Source organism: Bactrocera dorsalis, chromosome 1 (assembly GCF_023373825.1).
Source record: "Bactrocera dorsalis isolate Fly_Bdor chromosome 1, ASM2337382v1, whole genome shotgun sequence".
NCBI lineage: Eukaryota > Metazoa > Arthropoda > Insecta > Diptera > Tephritidae > Bactrocera > Bactrocera dorsalis.
Window position 1 is genome coordinate 69,756,934 of NC_064303.1, and position 11,503 is coordinate 69,768,436.

Sequence of the window (11,503 nt, forward strand, 5' to 3'; positions counted from 1 at the left end):
ACCGTCCATATCGGTGAGTTATATGGGCTTTTACTTTCTTTAATTATTTCGTTTTTTAAAAGTTTCTGTATTTCCTTTTCGACAAACTCCTGATCTGCATATGGATATGGATATTGTCGCACCCAAACAGGTTCTTTGGATTCAGTCCTAATCTCTGCTTGTATTGTGGTGGTGAAAGGTAACAGTTCATTATTGTAGTTATTCTGCATTAGTTCCTTGATTTCTTTCTCATATTTTTTATCTCCTATAGAGTAATTTATTTGTTCCCTACTTTCTTCAGTAGTTTTTTCAAATGTTACTGAGTATTCAAATAAATCTATTTTTGCTTTCATTTTTCTTAACGCGTCCTCTCCTAGTATTATATCAAACTCTTTTAGTTCTTCTGCTTCAAAAAAATCTAAGTCAAACCCTACTAGATTGATTTCTCTCTTGTGAGTAACTGTTGAACTCCCGTGTAGTGTGTTAAACTTAATAGGTTTATTTAATTTTATTCTTTCTGCAAATGGATAATTTTTACTCACATAGCTACTAGTTGCGCCTGAATCTATCAGTATATGCACGAATCTTCCATTAGGTGTAGTGCGTCTTAACGTCGGAAGACCGTGGTATCTTATTATAAAATGTTTCTGTCTATTATTATTTCTATAACTTACACAAGGTGCTTCATTGTAAAGTGACTCCTGGTCGTCTTCTTTTGTGTCTCCCACTTGGTTAAGGCGTTGTGTTTTCCTCTGCTGCGAGTTTGACGTGTCTTCTCTGTCGCACTTGAATTGGTTCCGACTCTTTGGATGACTTGTCTACACGCATTCTGTGTTTGCCTTGCTCCCTGATGAGTATTCATTGGCGGTTGTGGATTGTATGATTGTCGTCTAAATCTTGTTGAAGAGGGGTCTACCTCCATTGGTTCCGTTGTTTCTTGTTGCATTTGAGGTTGTTGGTGAGAAATATTCTGCTGGAATTGCTGTTGTGTTTGTGGTGTTTGCCATTGTCGATGGCTTCGCTGTTGTACCCTCGGTACGCTTTCCAGTTTGTGATAATGCGAGTCATGCTGCATCGTGCTAGCTATCCCATGTGCTTCCATCAGATTGGTGCATGATCTTGAGTATAATGCTTTCTTTGTTGCTGAACTCCTCAATCCTGCGATAAATGTTCTTACTGCTTTCATCTGGACTTCCTTGGATAGAGCACTGATCACATATTCGTTTTTATGTGTCATCTCTATTTTGGACAAAACTACATTAAGTGCCTGATTTAGCTGGTCGTAGTATATGTGTAGAGGTTTCTCTGCTTGCCTGATTCTCATCATATCTTCCTCGAGGACATAGAGTGGACGTTGGTCGGCATCAGAATCATCCAAACGATCTATGATCTCCTCAAAATTTAGTTTGGTATTATTGTTGATGAGGATTTGTGCAGCTCGTCCCGTAACCTTTCCTCTAAGCAAGATTAGGGCTTCTGTATAAATATTCTGGCCGCGGAATATCTTCACATTGTTCATTAATGTCACTGCTAGCTTTCTCCAGTTCCTGTATTCGTGATAATCTCCGCTAAAGTTCATTAGGGCTGACTTAAAGAGCCCTAAGTCGACTTCCCTGGGATCTGTCTACGTACAGTCTTCGTCCTGTGCTTCTTCCACTGGTGCAGCGGTTATTTGTGCTTCGGCGAATCTTCTCTGCAAGTCCATAACCATGGCTTGAAGCGCCTGGATTTCCGCTTGTGCCTGTGCCATTTTTAGAAAATTTTTTATGTTGGACCACTTTCGATACACTTGAATTTTATTTTGAATTCGTCGTTATTGAAGTCGCGAACGATTTTATTCACTGAACCCTTTTGTTGACCGGTCCCTGCTCGGGCGCCAATTATGAATAATCTTTGGTTATTCTATAAAAATATATTTTCCTTGGATTCCTCCAAGGTTTCTTTATTTAAATATATGTATATAAGTCTACACCATGAACAATATACTACCGGCTATGCCTAAGATTATATTTAAACTGAGAACATGGGTTGTATGCGCGTCACTCTTTTATAGCAGTGCAGTCAACTCGTGTCGTCTTCCGATTGGCTAATTCCGGTGGCGTGGCATCTGGGATAATGTCATGCTTGTTGTTGTTGGTCACGTGGTGGCTGTACATTCTTGTAAGATAATGCCCCTCCAAGTGTCTGTATGTTGATCACGTTGTATATGAGTGATGTGGTATTGGCTTGTTGTTGTTGGTCACGTGGTGGCTGTACATTCTTGTAAGATGATGCCTCTCCATGTGTTTGCGTTTTGATCACGTTGCACATGCGTCATGTGGCTTGCTTTTGTTGTATATATGTGTAGTGGTAGGTAATATGAGTCATACGTGTATGGCTGGGTGTTAACTCCCCCCTCCTCCGGTGAAAAGATCTCCTGATCTTTTTATACGCTAGTTGTGGCGTCCTTTTTGATGAGATGTTCCATACCTTGTTGTTTTAATATTTTTTTGTATTGTTTCTGCTGTCTTTCTTGTAGTTTGAGTGTTTTGCATTTCATAATTGCATAATATAACTTAAATTTAACATATAATAGCGACAAAATATTTTTACATTTATTAGCGCATTTGGATATTTTATTGTCTAAAAGTAATTTTCCATGTTTATATGATATAAGTAGGTGTTACATCGAATATCTCGCAATTTTCTTTTACAATTGGGTATTTATATACTACAATAAATGTGTCAATAATTCTACATACATGTATATCAGAATATTCCATAATATTGATTACCGGAATTTCTGTATTTTCTGATTTAATTATATTTCAATATCATTAATATTTATTGATGGTGAATAAAAGTTTTTATTTTTTGCGAAACTAATTGTTAGAGTTAAGTCTTCTAATTTTTTGTGCATTTCCTGCAACATTGTGTGTTGGGTAATTATTTTATAGTTGAATGTTTCTAACAGTTTCTCAAAATGGGTGTTGATCAATCTTTGTTTGTTATTATTTTATATAATGTCGTTATTTTTTTTTTTATTCTATAATGTCGTAATGGTCCTCCTGTAACAAAACTAAATGCTGATCCTAAAAAATTTAAACTTCTAGGCTTTCTCCTGATTAAGATTTGGTTTTTTAGTATATTCTAATTTCTATCTAAATTCTCATTTCTAATGTTGTCTTTGTGTATTATTTTATTCTTTGTAGTTAACACTGTATTTTCTTTGTCTTCTTTAACGATGTGTTTAATGTATCTTTTATTATATTTTCCACGTCTACTAGTTTTTTCGTAGATTGTTTGTCCCGGTTTAAATTCTTTTAGAGTTCTTTTCTTGTTATGGTAATCTAGCATTTGTTGCTGTTTTTGTTCAATATTATTTTTCACTGTTTCACTAGTGTCCTTGTTGAAAAGAAGATCGACTGGCTTCCTTTGTGTCACTGAGTGTATAGTTTGGTTATATTCCTTGATGGCGGGAAAGATTTGTTCTTCCGTCGTAGATTTTTTATCCTGTGCTAAAGTGCGAGCTATCTCTAGAATGGTAGAGTGTAACCGTTCAACTTGCGCGTTGGACGTTGAATGATTATTTGCCGTACGCGTGTGCTTTATTTTTAGTTCGTTTAGCATAGCTGTCGTACCAATACCAATGAATATGTTTTCGTTGTCTGTCATCACTTCGGTACAGTCTGGAAATACTTGGCATAATACTTCTTCGAATATTTCGTGAAAATGTCTTTTCGTATCAAGTTTACGAAAATATGCATATTACGTATGTCTATCAATACATGACAAGAAATTTCTGCCGTTTATGTAGAATATATCTGCTTGTATGGATATACCTGGTGCCTGCGGTGTTGGTGTTTTACCTAACAATTGTTTTACTGGATGTCTTTCGTACTTATTCTCTGCACAGTAAGTGAAATTCTTTACTACGTTTTCTGTATCTTTCTTGAGTGTTGGCCAATAGCATGTTTCTAATATCTCTTTATAGTTATTGAGCGCGTTTCTATGTGCCCTTTTGTGCGTAAAGTCTAAAATGTTCTCTCTATCTATTTGTTCAGTTATGACATGCACTTTAGTTTGTGTGAATACTTTGAAATATGTAGAAAATTACCAAGTCTGTATGAAAAGCTGTTACAATTTTTGGTTTCATTACTTGCTTCAGCGTTTCTATTACGTATTCTTCGGTATTAAATTTTACTTGAAACCGTTCGTGTCGTGGGAATATAGTTGATGCAGTTTTTTCATTCGTTTCTGACGGTATTAATTCAATTTGTGTACGGAAAAAATTTAAGGGTTTTGCAATCATTTTAATGCATCTGAGTGCTAAAGACTCTGCGGAGTGGATCGATGTGTCTGACAGTGTATATACTTGTCTAGATAGTGCATCTGCGACCACGTTCTCGTGTCCAGGTTTGTATTTTAATTTAGCACCATATTCCTCTATTAGGTTTTTCCATCTTTTGAGTTTAGTGTTTGGATTTTTTTCTGATATCGAAAATATAAGTGACTGGTGATCAGTGTAAATAGTCAGGTCGGCTATTCCGTACAGGTAATTTCTTAGTTTCTGTAGTGCCCAACTTATGGCTAACATTTCCTTTTCATTTGTGGAATAGTTTTGTTCTGTGGTTGTCAATGTTCTTGATATAAAGGAAATTGGGTTTCTACCCTGACTCAGTACTGCTCCTATTGCGTGGTTACTGGCGTCTGTGGTTAGATCGAATCCCTTTTTAAAGTCTGGCTGATATAGCTCTGCCTTTTCTTTTAGTTTTTCTTTTATTTCTTCAAGGGCCTTGAGTGCCTGTTCATCTAATTTAATTTTCACATTTTTCCTTTTATTCTTTGATATGCTCCCATTTTATCCCTTTACGTAAATTGTTAATGGCTTGCATATATGTGCGAAGTTCTTCACAAATTTCCTGTAGTAGGAGGCTAATCCTAAAAATTACCTTAATTTCAGAGTCTCTGGGGTTTTATATTTATCAATTGCATCTATTTTCCCTGGGTCTACTGTTATTCTACCATTATTTATAATATGGCCCAAAAATTCCTTTTTAGTTTGGAAAAAATTTGATTTTTCCTCCGAGATTTTCATATTGGCTGCATGTAGCCTATGAACAATATTTGTGATGTCTTTAATATGTTGCTCTGGGTCAGCAGAGTAAATTAGAACATCGTCAATATATACATATGCACATTTTCCAATAAATGGTCTCAGAATATCGTCCACACATCTTTGGAATGTAGCTGGAGCGTTCTTTAGGCCGAATGGTAGGCGAAGGAACTCATATTTTGCCCCATTGACTGAAAATGCAGTCTTTTCCCTATCTTCTGGTTTGTTTATTTAATTTTTGAAAATCTATAACCATACGTTTTTTTGGTTTTCCTTCTTCATCTATGCCCTTTTTTGATACCGTCCATATCGGTGAGTTATATGGGCTTTTATTTTCTTTAATTATTTCGTTTTTTAAAAGTTTCTGTATTTCCTTTTCGACAAACTCCTGATCTGCATATGGATATGGATATTGTCGCACCCAAACAGGTTCTTTGGATTCAGTCCTAATCTCTGCTTGTATTGTGGTGGTGAAAGGTAACAGTTCATTATTGTAGTTATTCTGCATTAGTTCCTTGATTTCTTTCTCATATATTTTATCTCCTATAGAGTAATTTATTTGTTCCCTACTTTCTTCAGTAGTTTTTTCAAATGTTACTGAGTATTCAAATAAATCTATTTTTGCTTTCATTTTTCTTAACGCGTCCTCTCCTAGTATTATATCAAACTCTTTTAGTTCTTCTGCTTCAAAAAAATCTAAGTCAAATCCTACTAGATTGATTTCTCTCTTGTGAGTAACTGTTGAACTCCCGTGTAGTGTGTTAAACTTAATAGGTTTATTTAATTTTATTCTTTCTGCAAATGGGTAATTTTTACTCACATAGCTACTAGTTGCGCCTGAATCTATCAGTATATGCACGAATCTTCCATTAGGTGCAGTGCGTCTTAACGTCGGAAGACCGTGGTATCTTATTATAAAATGTTTCTGTCTATTATTATTTCTATAACTTACACTAGGTGCTTCATTTTAAAGTGACTCCTGGTCGTCTTCTTTTGTGTCTCCCACTTGGTTAAGGCGTTGTATTTTCCTCTGCTGCGAGTTTGACGTGTCTTCTCTGTCGCACTTGAATTGGTTCCGACTCTTTGGATGACTTGTCTAAACGCATTCTGTGTTTACCTTGCTCCCTGATGAGTATTCATTGGCGGTTGTGGATTGTATGGTTGTCGTCTAAATCTTGTTGAAGAGGGGTCTACCTCCATTGGTTCCGTTGTTTCTTGTTGCATTTGAGGTTGTTGGTGAGAAATATTCTGCTGGAATTGCTGTTGTGTTTGTGGTGTTTGCCATTGTCGATGGCTTCGCTGTTGTACCCTCGGTACGCTTTCCAGTTTGTGATAATGCGAGTCATGCTGCATCGTGCTAGCTATCCCATGTGCTTCCATCAGATTGGTGCATGATCTTGAGTATAATGCATTCTTTGTTGCTGAACTCCTCAATCCTGCGATAAATGTTCTTACTGCTTTCATCTGGACTTCCTTGGATAGAGCACTGATCACATATTCGTTTTTATGTGTCATCTCTATTTTGGACAAAACTACATTAAGTGCCTGATTTAGCTGGTCGTAGTATATGTGTAGAGGTTTCTCTGCTTGCCTGATTCTCATCATATCTTCCTCGAGGACATAGAGTGGACGTTGGTCGGCATCAGAATCATCCAAACGATCTATGATCTCCTCAAAATTTAGTTTGGTATTATTGTTGATGAGGATTTGTGCAGCTCGTCCCGTAACCTTTCCTCTAAGCAAGATTAGGGCTTCTGTATAAATATTCTGGCCGCGGAATATCTTCACATTGTTCATTAATGTCACTGCTAGCTTTCTCCAGTTCCTGTATTCGTGATAATCTCCGCTAAAGTTCATTAGGGCTGACTTAAAGAGCCCTAAGTCGACTTCCCTGGGATCTGTCTACGTACAGTCTTCGTCCTGTGCTTCTTCCACTGGTGCAGCGGTTATTTGTGCTTCGGCGAATCTTCTCTGCAAGTCCATAACCATGGCTTGAAGCGCCTGGATTTCCGCTTGTGCCTGTGCCATTTTTAGAAAATTTTTTATGTTGGACCACTTTCGATACACTTGAATTTTATTTTGAATTCGTCGTTATTGAAGTCGCGAACGATTTTATTCACTGAACCCTTTTGTTGACCGGTCCCTGCTCGGGCGCCAATTATGAATAATCTTTGGTTATTCTATAAAAATATATTTTCCTTGGATTCCTCCAAGGTTTCTTTATTTAAATATATGTATATAAGTCTACACCATGAACAATATACTACCGGCTATGCCTAAGATTATATTTAAACTAAGAACATGGGTTGTATGCGCGTCACTCTTTTATAGCAGTGCAGTCAACTCGTGTCGTCTTCCGATTGGCTAATTCCGGTGGCGTGGCATCTGGGATAATGTCATGCTTGTTGTTGTTGGTCACGTGGTGGCTGTACATTCTTGTAAGATAATGCCCCTCCAAGTGTCTGTATGTTGATCACGTTGTATATGAGTGATGTGGTATTGGCTTGTTGTTGTTGGTCACGTGGTGGCTGTACATTCTTGTAAGATGATGCCTCTCCATGTGTTTGCGTTTTGATCACGTTGCACATGCGTCATGTGGCTTGCTTTTGTTGTATATATGTGTAGTGGTAGGTAATATGAGTGATACGTGTATGGCTGGGTGTTAACTCCCCCCTCCTCCGGTGAAAAGATCTCCTGATCTTTTTATACGCTAGTTGTGGCGTCCTTTTTGATGAGATGTTCCATACCTTGTTGTTTTAATATTTTTTTGTATTGTTTCTGCTGTCTTTCTTGTAGTTTGAGTGTTTTGCATTTCATAATTGCATAATATAACTTAAATTTAACATATAATAGCGACAAAATATTTTTACATTTATTAGCGCATTTGGATATTTTATTGTCTAAAAGTAATTTTCCATGTTTATATGATACTAGCTGACCCCGCAGTCGTTGTTCTGCGTGAAATTATGTGTTTTGAAATGAAAAGACAAAAATTCATATTGTGTTGATAATCATTTATTTGCGATTTTTCTAAATATTTTTTTCAATGTAACGCAGCTTGATAAACAACATTTTTTGTTTCTGTTCCGGTGCGTAAATATACAGAGAAGATGGTTTTCTCTCTCACGCCACGTATATCTGGCTGTGTGAAAAACATAGCATTTCCAAATTTAGGTCACCCACTATACGACTATTCTGTTGATCGTCATCTCAAACTCAATTTTCACTGAAAACGGAATACGTTTGAACTGAAATGGCAAATCAATAGAACTCAAAGAAATCCGTAGAATCAAGCATTCTGCCCCTTATATTTGATAGGTGCCTCATAATCAGATTGCGGAACATCATAACGACAGATCCAACTTTGAGACGCAAATGATGCGGTTCCATACTACCAAGCCTCTCCAAGGAATTTAGAAATTCCACTGAATAATTCATGGTGTCGTCTTCGTTGTCAAGATGATCAATCGATTTGTATGGCCGCAAGACTCCCGGAATTTGACTTTGAATCTTCCAGTTTGAGTCAACAACTTCGGTATTTTTGGCAGCTAACATTGCGCCTGCACTTAAGGAATCGCAGTTACGATAATTTGGCCAATGTTCGTATAAATATTCGTGATGAGTCCATCTTTCGTGAATTGATAAACGGCATATGGAATTGATATCAAACCACCGGAAGTATCAACCGGTATTGGCCCATTTCCAATTCTTAGCGCATACTTTTGTTGCTGGCGATGTTTCCAATGGCTGTACTGTATTCTCTGGGTTGAAATACACACTTTGGCCATTCTCCAAACTAACTGCGAGACGCACAACAGTCGGAAAACGTTCATGAATTGCAAAAGTAAATATCCTACAAAGCGCTTTAGTGCAGTTCACGTATCGACCATATCGTTCAAGACCAATAACCGCCATGTTGCTTCCTTTGGTGACGTACTTACAAACGTATTTTACACCAAACTGCAACAGTGGCGAATATAATACGATCCATGTGTTGTCAACTTCGATACTCACGCCTCTAAATTGAATGCTAAATGTTCTGCCATTGTCGTCTGGTAAACGACGCCGATAGAGTGGAAAGAAAAGTACGCGGATACCGTTTCGTGCATTTATTGACAGACATACAAACCGAAAAAGGATTGTAGTGTCCGCAAGGTCCATGAACCATATTGGTTTTCATCACTTCGTATAATACTGGATCTTTCTTTGCATCAGGAATTGCCGCATGATTGAATGATTACATCAAAACAAACCTCTCTTTTGCCACTCAACGGAGTACATCTAGCATCTAACAACACCATATATGCATTGCTTGAAGATAATGTCCGTCGAAGCTGTTGCTTGAAAAGTCTTCCTGTGACGTCGTGATGATCGCTTTTTGATTGATCGCGATCCATAATACCGCAATATGTAATGTATGTTGATGCCAAAAAGAACGCCGACCGATATTAGCGCGACCTCTTCGTGGCATCGTAACAAATTTCAATCTGTAATTGATCACTTTGTGTGCAACACACATAACATTTTCACTGAATAATTTTCAAAAATTTTTGAAGCAAACGACAAATTTGAACGATTCAAATAATTGAAAAACAAAACAAAAAAATTGAAAAAAAAAATTTGTATGGAAAAAATTAACTTTTTGGAATTGTCCAATTTTCCGACTTTTCCTCACAAAAAGCATACAGATTTTTTTATTTCTAAACCTTCCCCGAACCCCGCAGAACATTTTCTGAAAATTTCATCAAGATTGGTTCAATCGTTCTCTCAGCGTTACTAATAAACAAACATTCATTCGTTTGTATGGGAAAAAGAAAAGGCCTGGTTTTAGGAGTTTTCCGGCAATTATTCGAAATTTTCTTGCCGTAAAAACCATTCTTGAACCTCAAAGAACCTTTAGCAAAATTGGTGTGGGCGTTGTTGAGTTATGTGCTTAGCAGCACATTTTGCGATTCATTTTTATATATAAGATAAGTAGGTGTTACATCGAATATCTCGCAATTTTCTTTTACAATTGGGTATTTATATACTACAATAAATGTGTCAATAATTCTACACACATGTATATCAGAATATTCCATAATATTGATTACCGGAATTTCTGTATTTTCTGATTTAATTATATTTCAATATCATTAATATTTATTGATGGTGAATAAAAGTTTTTATTTTTTGCGAAACTAATTGTTAGAGTTAAGTCTTCTAATTTTTTGTGCATTTCCTGCAACATTGTGTGTTGGGTAATTATTTTATAGTTGAATGTTTCTAACAGTTTCTAAAAATGGGTGTTGATCAATCTTTGTTTGTTATTATTTTATATAATGTCGTTATTTTTTTTTTATTCTATAATGTCGTAATGGTCCTCCTGTAACAAAACTAAATGCTGATCCTAAAAAATTTAAACTTCTAGGCTTTCTCCTGATTAAGATTTGGTTTTTTAGTATATTCTAATTTCTATCTAAATTCTCATTTCTAATGTTGTCTTTGTGTATTATTTTATTCTTTGTAGTTAACACTGTATTTTCTTTGTCTTCTTTAACGATGTGTTTAATGTATCTTTTATTATATTTTCCACGTCTACTAGTTTTTTCGTAGATTGTTTGTCCCGGTTTAAATTCTTTTAGAGTTCTTTTCTTGTTATGGTAATCTAGCATTTGTTGCTGTTTTTGTTCAATATTATTTTTCACTGTTTCACTAGTGTCCTTGTTGAAAAGAAGATCGACTGGCTTCCTTTGTGTCACTGAGTGTATAGTTTGGTTATATTCCTTGATGGCGGGAAAGATTTGTTCTTCCGTCGTAGATTTTTTATCCTGTGCTAAAGTGCGAGCTATCTCTAGAATGGTAGAGTGTAACCGTTCAACTTGCGCGTTGGACGTTGAATGATTATTTGCCGTACGCGTGTGCTTTATTTTTAGTTCGTTTAGCATAGCTGTCGTACCAATACCAATGAATATGTTTTCGTTGTCTGTCATCACTTCGGTACAGTCTGGAAATACTTGGCATAATACTTCTTCGAATATTTCGTGAAAATGTCTTTTCGTATCAAGTTTACGAAAATATGCATATTACGTATGTCTATCAATACATGACAAGAAATTTCTGCCGTTTATGTAGAATATATCTGCTTGTATGGATATACCTGGTGCCTGCGGTGTTGGTGTTTTACCTAACAATTGTTTTACTGGATGTCTTTCGTACTTATTCTCTGCACAGTAAGTGAAATTCTTTACTACGTTTTCTGTATCTTTCTTGAGTGTTGGCCAATAGCATGTTTCTAATATCTCTTTATAGTTATTGAGCGCGTTTCTATGTGCCCTTTTGTGCGTAAAGTCTAAAATGTTCTCTCTATCTATTTGTTCAGTGATGACATGCACTTTAGTTTGTGTGAATACTTTGAAATATGTAGAAAATTACCAAGTCTGTATGAAA